The sequence below is a fragment of the Lonchura striata genome, chromosome 4 (genome assembly GCF_050655825.1).
Source record: "Lonchura striata isolate lonStrDom1 chromosome 4, ASM5065582v1, whole genome shotgun sequence".
Lineage (NCBI taxonomy): Eukaryota > Metazoa > Chordata > Aves > Passeriformes > Estrildidae > Lonchura > Lonchura striata.
Window position 1 is genome coordinate 75,883,115 of NC_140706.1, and position 13,066 is coordinate 75,896,180.

Sequence of the window (13,066 nt, forward strand, 5' to 3'; positions counted from 1 at the left end):
GGGGACAGCTGTGTTCTGGGATGCATCCTTTGATGTTTGGAGTTTTTGGAGTGAGGCACCAGCTCAGGGCCTGGGGCACCTGGGCACATTTCCCAGACTTTTCCCAGGAAAGAAAACTCACCAGTCCAGGTTCCTGATGTCAGTTTGTAGGGCTCGCTTGGCACTCTCAGGGTAGCACAAGTTACATGTTGGGGCAGATGAAGTCTCGGAGATATCCTTTGATGTTCTTATGTGTTGCAGTCAGGCGCCTGCCCAAGGCCAGGGGGACCTTTGTTCTAATTCCAGCCTTTTTCCCTGGAAAGAAAACTCACCAGTCCAGGTTCCTGATGTCAGTTTGTAGGGCTCCTTTGGGACTCTCAGGGCAGCGCAAGTTTGAGGTGGGGGCAGATGAAGTCTCGGAGATATCCTTTGATGTTCTTATTTTTGCCGTCAGGCGCCCACCCGGGGTCAGGGGACCTGTGCGCCAATTCCAGACTTTTTCCCTGGGAAAGAAAGCTCACCAGTCCAGGTTCCTGATGTCAGTTTGTAGGGCTCCCTTGGCACTGTAGTGGCAGCACAAATTTTCTGGTGGGGACAGCTTTGTTCTGGGAGATATTCTTTGATGTTCCTATTTGTTGCAGTCAGGTGCCCACCCGGGGTCAGGGGGTCCTGTGCGCTAATTCCAGCCTTTTTGCCTGGGAAAGAAAACTCACCAGTCCAAGTTCCTGATTTCAGTTTGTAGGGCTCCCTTGGGACTCTCAGGGCAGCGCAAGTTTGAGGTGGGGGCAGATGAAGTCTCGGAGATATCCTTTGATGTTCTTATGAGTTGCAGCCAGGCGCCTGCCCAAGGCCAGGGGGACCTTTTCTCTAATTCCAGCCCTTTTCCCTGGAAAGGAAACTCACCAGGCCAGGTTCCTGATGTCAGTTTCTAGGGAACCATTGGAACTGTCACGGCAGCACAAGTTCGAGGCGGGGACAGCTTTGTTCTGGGATGCATCCTTGGATGTTTGGAGTTTTTGGAGTGAGGCGCCAGCTCAGGGCCAGGGGCACCTGGGCACATTTCCCAGCCTTTTCCCTGGAAAGAAAACTCACCAGTCCAGGTTCCTAATGTCAGTTTGTAGGGCTCCCTTGGGACTGTACTGGCAGCACAAATTTGAGGTGGGGACAGCTTTGTTCTGGGATGAATCCTTCGATGTTTGTAGTTTCTGCAGTCACGCACTAGCTCAGGGTCAGGGGCCCCTGGGCACATACTTTGGCCATTTTCCCTGGGAAAGAAAACTCACCAGTCCAGGTTCCTGATGTCGGTTCGTAGGTCTCCCTTGGCACTGTAGTGGCAGCACAAATTTTCTGGTGGGGACAGCTTTGTTCTGGGAGATATTCTTTGATGTTCCTATTTCTTGCAGTCAGGTGCCCACCCGGGGTCAGGGGGTCCTGTGCGCTAATTCCAGCCTTTTTGCCTGGGAAAGAAAACTCACCAGTCCAAGTTCCTGATGTCAGTTTGTAGGGCTCCCTTGGGACTCTCAGGGCAGCGCAAGTTTGAGGTGGGGGCAGATGAAGTCTCGGAGATATCCTTTGATGTTCTTATGAGTTGCAGCCAGGCGCCTGCCCAAGGCCAGGGGGACCTCTTCTCTAATTCCAGCCCTTTTCCCTGGAAAGGAAACTCACCAGGCCAGGTTCCTGATGTCAGTTTCTAGGGAACCATTGGAACTCTCAGGGCAGCGCAAGTTTGAGGTGGGGACAACTTCGTTCTGGGAGATATTCTTTGATGTTCCTATTTGTTGCAGTCAGACTCCACACCGGGGTCAGGGGACCTGAGCGCAAATTCCAGCCTTTTCCCTGGGAAAGGAAACATAGTAGTCCAGGTTCCTGATGTCAGTTTCTAGGGAACCATTGGGACTGTCAGGGCAGCGCAAGTTTGAGGTGGGGACAGCTTTGTTCTGGGATGCATCCTTTGATGTTTGGAGTTTTTGGAGTGAGGCGCCAGCTCAGGGCCTGGGGCACCTGGGCACATTTCCCAGACTTTTCCCTGGAAAGAAAACTCACCAGTCCAGGTTCCTGATGTCAGTTTGTAGGGCTCCCTTGGGACTCTCAGGGCAGTGCAAGTTTGAGGTGGGGGCAGACGAAGTCTCGGAGATATGCTTTGATATTCTTAAGAGTTGCAGTCAGGCGCCTGCCCAAGGGCAGGGGGACCTTTGCTCTAATTCCAGCCCTTTTCCCTGAAAAGGAAACTCATCAGTCCAGGTTCCTGATGTCAGTTTGTAGGGCTCGCTTGGCACTCTCAGGGCAGCACAAGTTACATGTTGGGGCAGATGAAGTCTCGGAGATATCCTTTGATGTTCTTATGTGTTGCAGTCAGGCGCCTGCCCAAGGCCAGGGGGACCTTTGTTCTAATTCCAGCCTTTTTCCCTGGAAAGAAAACTCACCAGTCCAGGTTCCTGATGTCAGTTTGTAGGGCTCCTTTGGGACTCTCAGGGCAGCACAAGTTTGAGGTGGGGGCAGATGAAGTCTCGGAGATATCCTTTGATGTTCTTATTTTTGCAGTCAGGCGCCCACCCGGGGTCAGGGGACCTGTGCGCCAATTCCAGACTTTTTCCCTGGGAAAGAAAGCTCACCAGTCCAGGTTCCTGATGTCAATTTGTAGGTCTGCCTTGGCACTGTAGTGGCAGCACAAATTTTCTGGTGGGGACAGCTTTGTTCTGGGAGATATTCTTTGATGTTCCTATTTCTTGCAGTCAGGTGCCCACCCGGAGTCAGGGGGTCCTGTGCGCTAATTCCAGCCTTTTTGCCTGGGAAAGAAAACTCACCAGTCCAAGTTCCTGATGTCAGTTTGTAGGGCTCCCTTGGGACTCTCAGGGCAGCGCAAGTTTGAGGTGGGGGCAGATGAAGTCTCGGAGATATCCTTTGATGTTCTTATGAGTTGCAGCCAGGCGCCTGCCCAAGGCCAGGGGGACCTTTGCTCTAATTCCAGCCCTTTTCCCTGGAAAGGAAACTCACCAGGCCAGGTTCCTGATGTCAGTTTCTAGGGAACCATTGGAACTGTCACGGCAGCACAAGTTCGAGGCGGGGACAGCTTTGTTCTGGGATGCATCCTTCGATGTTTTGATTTTTTGCATTCAGGTGCCCACCCAGGGCCGGGGGCCCCTGGGCACATTTCCCAGACTTTTCCCTGGAAAGAAAACTCACCAGTCCAGGTTCCTGATGTCAGTTTGTAGGGCTCCCTTGGCACTGTACTGGCAGCACAAGTTAGAGGTGGGGACAGCTTTGTTCTGGGATGCATCCTTTGATGTTTGGAGTTTTTGGAGTGAGGTGCCAGCTCAGGGCCTGGGGCACCTGGGCATATTTCCCAGCGTTTTCCCTGGAAAGAAAACTCACCAGTCGAGGTTCCTGATGTCAGTTTGTAGGTCTCCCTTGGCACTGTACTGGCAGCACAAATTTGACGTGGGGACAGCTTTGTTCTGGGATGAATCCTTCGATGTTTGTAGTTTCTGCAGTCACGCACTAGCTCAGGGTCAGGGGCCCCTGGGCACATACTTTGGCCATTTTCCCTGGGAAAGAAAACTCACCAGTCCAGGTTCCTGATGTCAGTTTGTAGGTCTCCCTTGGCACTGTAGTGGCAGCACAAATTTTCTGGTGGGGACAGCTTTGTTCTGGGAGATATTCTTTGATGTTCCTATTTGTTGCAGTCAGGTGCCCACCCGGGGTCAGGGGGTCCTGTGCGCTAATTCCAGCCTTTTTGCCTGGGAAAGAAAACTCACCAGTCCAAGTTCCTGATGTCAGTTTGTAGGGCTCCCTTGGGACTCTCAGGGCAGCGCAAGTTTGAGGTGGGGGCAGATGAAGTCTCGGAGATATCCTTTGATGTTCTTATGAGTTGCAGCCAGGCGCCTGCCCAAGGCCAGGGGGACCTTTGCTCTAATTCCAGCCCTTTTCCCTGGAAAGGAAACTCACCAGGCCAGGTTCCTGATGTCAGTTTCTAGGGAACCATTGGAACTGTCACGGCAGCACAAGTTCGAGGCGGGGACAGCTTTGTTCTGGGATGCATCCTTCGATGTTTGGAGTTTTTGGAGTGAGGCGCCAGCTCAGGGCCAGGGGCACCTGGGCACATTTCCCAGCCTTTTCCCTGGAAAGAAAACTCACCAGTCCAGGTTCCTAATGTCAGTTTGTAGGGCTCCCTTGGGACTCTCAGGGCAGCGCAAGTTTGAGGTGGGGGCAGATGAAGTCTCGGAGATATCCTTTGATGTTCTTATGAGTTGCAGCCAGATGCCTGCCCAAAGCCAGGGGGACCTTTGCTCTAATTCCAGCCCTTTTCCCTGAAAAGGAAACTCACCAGGCCAGGTTCCTGATGTCAGTTTCTAGGGAACCATTGGAACTGTCACGGCAGCACAAGTTCGAGGCGGGGACAGCTTTGTTCTGGGATGCATCCTTCGATGTTTTGATTTTTTGCATTCAGGTGCCCACCCAGGGCCGGGGGCCCCTGGGCTCATTTCCCAGACTTTTCCCTGGAAAGAAAACTCACCAGTCCAGGATCCTGATGTCAGTTTGTAGGGCTCCTTTGGGACTCTCAGGGCAGCGCAAGTTTGAGGTGGGGGCAGATGAAGTCTCGGAGATATCCTTTGATGTTCTTATGAGTTGCAGTCAGGCGCCTGCCCAAGGCCAGGGGGACCTTTGCTCTAATTCCAGCCCTTTTCCCTGGAAAGGAAACTCACCAGTCCAGGTTCCTGATGTCAGTTTGTAGGGCTCGCTTGGCACTCTCAGGGCAGCACAAGTTACATGTTGGGGCAGATGAAGTCTCGGAGATATCCTTTGATGTTCTTATGTGTTGCAGTCAGGCGCCTGCCCAAGGCCAGGGGGACCTTTGTTCTAATTCCAGCCTTTTTCCCTGGAAAGAAAACTCACCAGTCCAGGTTCCTGATGTCAGTTTGTTGGGCTCCTTTGGGACTCTTAGGGCAGCGCAAGTTTGAGGTGGGGGCAGATGAAGTCTCGGAGATATCCCTTGATGTTCTTATTTTTGCAGTCAGGCGCCCACCCGGGGTCAGGGGACCTGTGCGCCAATTCCAGACTTTTTCCCTGGGAAAGAAAGCTCACCAGTCCAGGTTCCTGATGTCAATTTGTAGGTCTGCCTTGGCACTGTAGTGGCAGCACAAATTTTCTGGTGGGGACAGCTTTGTTCTGGGAGATATTCTTTGATGTTCCTATTTGTTGCAGTCAGGTGCCCACCCGGGGTCAGGGGGTCCTGTGCGCTAATTCCAGCCTTTTTGCCTGGGAAAGAAAACTCACCAGTCCAAGTTCCTGATGTCAGTTTGTAGGGCTCCCTTGGGACTCTCAGGGCAGCGCAAGTTTGAGGTGGGGGCAGATGAAGTCTCGGAGATATCCTTTGATGTTCTTATGAGTTGCAGCCAGGCGCCTGCCCAAGGCCAGGGGGACCTTTGCTCTAATTCCAGCCCTTTTCCCTGGAAAGGAAACTCACCAGGCCAGGTTCCTGATGTCAGTTTCTAGGGAACCATTGGAACTGTCACGGCAGCACAAGTTCGAGGCGGGGACAGCTTTGTTCTGGGATGCATCCTTCGATGTTTTGATTTTTTGCATTCAGGTGCCCACCCAGGGCCGGGGGCCCCTGGGCACATTTCCCAGACTTTTCCCTGGAAAGAAAACTCACCAGTCCAGGTTCCTGATGTCAGTTTGTAGGGCTCCCTTGGCACTGTACTGGCAGCACAAATTTGACGTGGGGACAGCTTTGTTCTGGGATGAATCCTTCGATGTTTGTAGTTTCTGCAGTCACGCACTAGCTCAGGGTCAGGGGCCCCTGGGCACATACTTTGGTCATTTTCCCTGGGAAAGAACACTCACCAGTCCAGGTTCCTGATGTCAGTTTCTAGGGAACCATTGGCACTGTAGTGGCAGCACAAATTTTCTGGTGGGGACAGCTTTGTTCTGGGAGATATTCTTTGATGTTCCTATTTGTTGCAGTCAGGTGCCCACCCGGGGTCAGGGGGTCCTGTGCGCTAATTCCAGCCTTTTTGCCTGGGAAAGAAAACTCACCAGTCCAAGTTCCTGATGTCAGTTTGTAGGGCTCCCTTGGGACTCTCAGGGCAGCGCAAGTTTGAGGTGGGGGCAGATGAAGTCTCGGAGATATCCTTTGATGTTCTTATGAGTTGCAGCCAGGCGCCTGCCCAAGGCCAGGGGGACCTTTGCTCTAATTCCAGCCCTTTTCCCTGGAAAGGAAACTCACCAGGCCAGGTTCCTGATGTCAGTTTCTAGGGAACCATTGGAACTGTCACGGCAGCACAAGTTCGAGGCGGGGACAGCTTTGTTCTGGGATGCATCCTTCGATGTTTGGAGTTTTTGGAGTGAGGCGCCAGCTCAGGGCCAGGGGCACCTGGGCACATTTCCCAGCCTTTTCCCTGGAAAGAAAACTCACCAGTCCAGGTTCCTAATGTCAGTTTGTAGGGCTCCCTTGGGACTCTCAGGGCAGCGCAAGTTTGAGGTGGGGGCAGATGAAGTCTCGGAGATATCCTTTGATGTTCTTATGAGTTGCAGCCAGATGCCTGCCCAAAGCCAGGGGGACCTTTGCTCTAATTCCAGCCCTTTTCCCTGGAAAGGAAACTCACCAGTCCAGGTTCCTGATGTCAGTTTGTAGGGCTCGCTTGGCACTCTCAGGGCAGCACAAGTTACATGTTGGGGCAGATGAAGTCTCGGAGATATCCTTTGATGTTCTTATGTGTTGCAGTCAGGCGCCTGCCCAAGGCCAGGGGGACCTTTGTTCTAATTCCAGCCTTTTTCCCTGGAAAGAAAACTCACCAGTCCAGGTTCCTGATGTCAGTTTGTTGGGCTCCTTTGGGACTCTTAGGGCAGCGCAAGTTTGAGGTGGGGGCAGATGAAGTCTCGGAGATATCCCTTGATGTTCTTATTTTTGCAGTCAGGCGCCCACCCGGGGTCAGGGGACCTGTGCGCCAATTCCAGACTTTTTCCCTGGGAAAGAAAGCTCACCAGTCCAGGTTCCTGATGTCAGTTTGTAGGTCTGCCTTGGCACTGTAGTGGCAGCACAAATTTTCTGGTGGGGACAGCTTTGTTCTGGGAGATATTCTTTGATGTTCCTATTTGTTGCAGTCAGGTGCCCACCCGGGGTCAGGGGGTCCTGTGCACTAATTCCAGCCTTTTTGCCTGGGAAAGAAAACTCACCAGTCCAAGTTCCGGATGTCAGTCTGTAGGGCTCCCTTGGGACTCTCAGGGCAGCGCAAGTTTGAGGTGGGGGCAGATGAAGTCTCGGAGATATCCTTTGATGTTCTTATGAGTTGCAGTCAGGCGCCTACCCAAGGCCAGGGGGACCTTTGCTCTAATTCCAGGCCTTTTCCCTGAAAAGGAAACTCACCAGTCCAGGTTCCTGATGTCAGTTTGTAGGTCTCCCTTGGGACTCTCAGGGCAGTGTAAGTTTGAGGTGGGGACAGCTTTGTTCTGGGATGCATCCTTCGAAGTTTTGATTTTTTGCATTCAGGTGCCCACCCAGGGCCGGGGGCCCCTGGGCACATTTCCCAGACTTCTCCCTGGAAAGAAAACTCACCAGTCCAGGTTCCTGATGTCAGTTTGTAGGGCTCCCTTGGCACTGTACTGGCAGCACAAATTTGAGGTGGGGACAGCTTTGTTCTGGGATGAATCCTTCGATGTTTGTAGTTTCTGCAGTCACGCACTAGCTCAGGGTCAGGGGCCCCTGGGCACAAACTTTGGCCATTTTCCCTGGGAAAGAAAACTCACCAGTCCAGGTTCCTGATGTCAATTTGTAGGTCTGCCTTGGCACTGTAGTGGCAGCACAAATTTTCTGGTGGGGACAGCTTTGTTCTGGGAGATATTCTTTGATGTTCCTATTTCTTGCAGTCAGGTGCCCACCCGGGGTCAGGGGGTCCTGTGCGCTAATTCCAGCCTTTTTGCCTGGGAAAGAAAACTCACCAGTCCAAGTTCCTGATGTCAGTTTGTAGGGCTCCCTTGGGACTCTCAGGGCAGCGCAAGTTTGAGGTGGGGGCAGATGAAGTCTCGGAGATATCCTTTGATGTTCTTATGAGTTGCAGCCAGGCGCCTGCCCAAGGCTAGGGGGACCTTTGCTCTAATTCCAGCCCTTTTCCCTGGAAAGGAAACTCACCAGGCCAGGTTCCTGATGTCAGTTTCTAGGGAACCATTGGAACTGTCACGGCAGCACAAGTTCGAGGCGGGGACAGCTTTGTTCTGGGATGCATCCTTCGATGTTTTGATTTTTTGCATTCAGGTGCCCACCCAGGGCCGGGGGCCCCTGGGCACATTTCCCAGACTTTTCCCTGGAAAGAAAACTCACCAGTCCAGGTTCCTGATGTCAGTTTGTAGGGCTCCCTTGGCACTGTACTGGCAGCACAAATTTGACGTGGGGACAGCTTTGTTCTGGGATGAATCCTTCGATGTTTGTAGTTTCTGCAGTCACGCACTAGCTCAGGGTCAGGGGCCCCTGGGCACATACTTTGGCCATTTTCCCTGGGAAAGAAAACTCACCAGTCCAGGTTCCTGATGTCAGTTTCTAGGGAACCATTGGCACTGTAGTGGCAGCACAAATTTTCTGGTGGGGACAGCTTTGTTCTGGGAGATATTCTTTGATGTTCCTATTTGTTGCAGTCAGGTGCCCACCCGGGGTCAGGGGGTCCTGTGCGCTAATTCCAGCCTTTTTGCCTGGGAAAGAAAACTCACCAGTCCAAGTTCCTGATGTCAGTTTGTAGGGCTCCCTTGGGACTCTCAGGGCAGCGCAAGTTTGAGGTGGGGGCAGATGAAGTCTCGGAGATATCCTTTGATGTTCTTATGAGTTGCAGCCAGGCGCCTGCCCAAGGCCAGGGGGACCTTTTCTCTAATTCCAGCCCTTTTCCCTGGAAAGGAAACTCACCAGGCCAGGTTCCTGATGTCAGTTTCTAGGGAACCATTGGAACTGTCACGGCAGCACAAGTTCGAGGCGGGGACAGCTTTGTTCTGGGATGCATCCTTGGATGTTTGGAGTTTTTGGAGTGAGGCGCCAGCTCAGGGCCAGGGGCACCTGGGCACATTTCCCAGCCTTTTCCCTGGAAAGAAAACTCACCAGTCCAGGTTCCTAATGTCAGTTTGTAGGGCTCCCTTGGGACTGTACTGGCAGCACAAATTTGAGGTGGGGACAGCTTTGTTCTGGGATGAATCCTTCGATGTTTGTAGTTTCTGCAGTCACGCACTAGCTCAGGGTCAGGGGCCCCTGGGCACATACTTTGGCCATTTTCCCTGGGAAAGAAAACTCACCAGTCCAGGTTCCTGATGTCGGTTCGTAGGTCTCCCTTGGCACTGTAGTGGCAGCACAAATTTTCTGGTGGGGACAGCTTTGTTCTGGGAGATATTCTTTGATGTTCCTATTTGTTGCAGTCAGCCTCCCACCCGGGGTCAGGGGGTCCTGTGCGCTAATTCCAGCCTTTTTGCCTGGGAAAGAAAACTCACCAGTCCAAGTTCCTGATGTCAGTTTGTAGGGCTCCCTTGGGACTCTCAGGGCAGCGCAAGTTTGAGGTGGGGGCAGATGAAGTCTCGGAGATATCCTTTGATGTTCTTATGAGTTGCAGCCAGGCGCCTGCCCAAGGCCAGGGGGACCTCTTCTCTAATTCCAGCCCTTTTCCCTGGAAAGGAAACTCACCAGGCCAGGTTCCTGATGTCAGTTTCTAGGGAACCATTGGAACTCTCAGGGCAGCGCAAGTTTGAGGTGGGGACAACTTCGTTCTGGGAGATATTCTTTGATGTTCCTATTTGTTGCAGTCAGACTCCACACCGGGGTCAGGGGACCTGAGCGCAAATTCCAGCCTTTTCCCTGGGAAAGGAAACATAGTAGTCCAGGTTCCTGATGTCAGTTTCTAGGGAACCATTGGGACTGTCAGGGCAGCGCAAGTTTGAGGTGGGGACAGCTTTGTTCTGGGATGCATCCTTTGATGTTTGGAGTTTTTGGAGTGAGGCGCCAGCTCAGGGCCTGGGGCACCTGGGCACATTTCCCAGACTTTTCCCTGGAAAGAAAACTCACCAGTCCAGGTTCCTGATGTCAGTTTGTAGGGCTCCCTTGGGACTCTCAGGGCAGTGCAAGTTTGAGGTGGGGGCAGACGAAGTCTCGGAGATATGCTTTGATATTCTTAAGAGTTGCAGTCAGGCGCCTGCCCAAGGCCTGGGGGACCTTTGCTCTAATTCCAGCCCTTTTCCCTGAAAAGGAAACTCATCAGTCCAGGTTCCTGATGTCAGTTTGTAGGGCTCGCTTGGCACTCTCAGGGCAGCACAAGTTACATGTTGGGGCAGATGAAGTCTCGGAGATATCCTTTGATGTTCTTATGTGTTGCAGTCAGGCGCCTGCCCAAGGCCAGGGGGACCTTTGTTCTAATTCCAGCCTTTTTCCCTGGAAAGAAAACTCACCAGTCCAGGTTCCTGATGTCAGTTTGTAGGGCTCCTTTGGGACTCTCAGGGCAGCACAAGTTTGAGGTGGGGGCAGATGAAGTCTCGGAGATATCCTTTGATGTTCTTATTTTTGCAGTCAGGCGCCCACCCGGGGTCAGGGGACCTGTGCGCCAATTCCAGACTTTTTCCCTGGGAAAGAAAGCTCACCAGTCCAGGTTCCTGATGTCAATTTGTAGGTCTGCCTTGGCACTGTAGTGGCAGCACAAATTTTCTGGTGGGGACAGCTTTGTTCTGGGAGATATTCTTTGATGTTCCTATTTCTTGCAGTCAGGTGCCCACCCGGAGTCAGGGGGTCCTGTGCGCTAATTCCAGCCTTTTTGCCTGGGAAAGAAAACTCACCAGTCCAAGTTCCTGATGTCAGTTTGTAGGGCTCCCTTGGGACTCTCAGGGCAGCGCAAGTTTGAGGTGGGGGCAGATGAAGTCTCGGAGATATCCTTTGATGTTCTTATGAGTTGCAGCCAGGCGCCTGCCCAAGGCCAGGGGGACCTTTGCTCTAATTCCAGCCCTTTTCCCTGGAAAGGAAACTCACCAGGCCAGGTTCCTGATGTCAGTTTCTAGGGAACCATTGGAACTGTCACGGCAGCACAAGTTCGAGGCGGGGACAGCTTTGTTCTGGGATGCATCCTTCGATGTTTTGATTTTTTGCATTCAGGTGCCCACCCAGGGCCGGGGGCCCCTGGGCACATTTCCCAGACTTTTCCCTGGAAAGAAAACTCACCAGTCCAGGTTCCTGATGTCAGTTTGTAGGGCTCCCTTGGCACTGTACTGGCAGCACAAGTTAGAGGTGGGGACAGCTTTGTTCTGGGATGCATCCTTTGATGTTTGGAGTTTTTGGAGTGAGGTGCCAGCTCAGGGCCTGGGGCACCTGGGCATATTTCCCAGCGTTTTCCCTGGAAAGAAAACTCACCAGTCGAGGTTCCTGATGTCAGTTTGTAGGTCTCCCTTGGCACTGTACTGGCAGCACAAATTTGACGTGGGGACAGCTTTGTTCTGGGATGAATCCTTCGATGTTTGTAGTTTCTGCAGTCACGCACTAGCTCAGGGTCAGGGGCCCCTGGGCACATACTTTGGCCATTTTCCCTGGGAAAGAAAACTCACCAGTCCAGGTTCCTGATGTCAGTTTGTAGGTCTCCCTTGGCACTGTAGTGGCAGCACAAATTTTCTGGTGGGGACAGCTTTGTTCTGGGAGATATTCTTTGATGTTCCTATTTGTTGCAGTCAGGTGCCCACCCGGGGTCAGGGGGTCCTGTGCGCTAATTCCAGCCTTTTTGCCTGGGAAAGAAAACTCACCAGTCCAAGTTCCTGATGTCAGTTTGTAGGGCTCCCTTGGGACTCTCAGGGCAGCGCAAGTTTGAGGTGGGGGCAGATGAAGTCTCGGAGATATCCTTTGATGTTCTTATGAGTTGCAGCCAGGCGCCTGCCCAAGGCCAGGGGGACCTTTGCTCTAATTCCAGCCCTTTTCCCTGGAAAGGAAACTCACCAGGCCAGGTTCCTGATGTCAGTTTCTAGGGAACCATTGGAACTGTCACGGCAGCACAAGTTCGAGGCGGGGACAGCTTTGTTCTGGGATGCATCCTTCGATGTTTGGAGTTTTTGGAGTGAGGCGCCAGCTCAGGGCCAGGGGCACCTGGGCACATTTCCCAGCCTTTTCCCTGGAAAGAAAACTCACCAGTCCAGGTTCCTAATGTCAGTTTGTAGGGCTCCCTTGGGACTCTCAGGGCAGCGCAAGTTTGAGGTGGGGGCAGATGAAGTCTCGGAGATATCCTTTGATGTTCTTATGAGTTGCAGCCAGATGCCTGCCCAAAGCCAGGGGGACCTTTGCTCTAATTCCAGCCCTTTTCCCTGAAAAGGAAACTCACCAGGCCAGGTTCCTGATGTCAGTTTCTAGGGAACCATTGGAACTGTCACGGCAGCACAAGTTCGAGGCGGGGACAGCTTTGTTCTGGGATGCATCCTTCGATGTTTTGATTTTTTGCATTCAGGTGCCCACCCAGGGCCGGGGGCCCCTGGGCTCATTTCCCAGACTTTTCCCTGGAAAGAAAACTCACCAGTCCAGGATCCTGATGTCAGTTTGTAGGGCTCCTTTGGGACTCTCAGGGCAGCGCAAGTTTGAGGTGGGGGCAGATGAAGTCTCGGAGATATCCTTTGATGTTCTTATGAGTTGCAGTCAGGCGCCTGCCCAAGGCCAGGGGGACCTTTGCTCTAATTCCAGCCCTTTTCCCTGGAAAGGAAACTCACCAGTCCAGGTTCCTGATGTCAGTTTGTAGGGCTCGCTTGGCACTCTCAGGGCAGCACAAGTTACATGTTGGGGCAGATGAAGTCTCGGAGATATCCTTTGATGTTCTTATGTGTTGCAGTCAGGCGCCTGCCCAAGGCCAGGGGGACCTTTGTTCTAATTCCAGCCTTTTTCCCTGGAAAGAAAACTCACCAGTCCAGGTTCCTGATGTCAGTTTGTTGGGCTCCTTTGGGACTCTTAGGGCAGCGCAAGTTTGAGGTGGGGGCAGATGAAGTCTCGGAGATATCCCTTGATGTTCTTATTTTTGCAGTCAGGCGCCCACCCGGGGTCAGGGGACCTGTGCGCCAATTCCAGACTTTTTCCCTGGGAAAGAAAGCTCACCAGTCCAGGTTCCTGATG

General features: G+C 52.7%; 1 long non-coding RNA gene across 1 annotated transcript in view; it reads left to right on the top strand.

Moving 5' to 3' along the window:
* The window catches only part of LOC144248925 (uncharacterized), a 109,200-nt gene that overhangs the window by 75,369 nt on the left and 20,765 nt on the right, over positions 1-13,066 (top strand). The gene's annotated exons all lie outside the window — the stretch shown is intronic.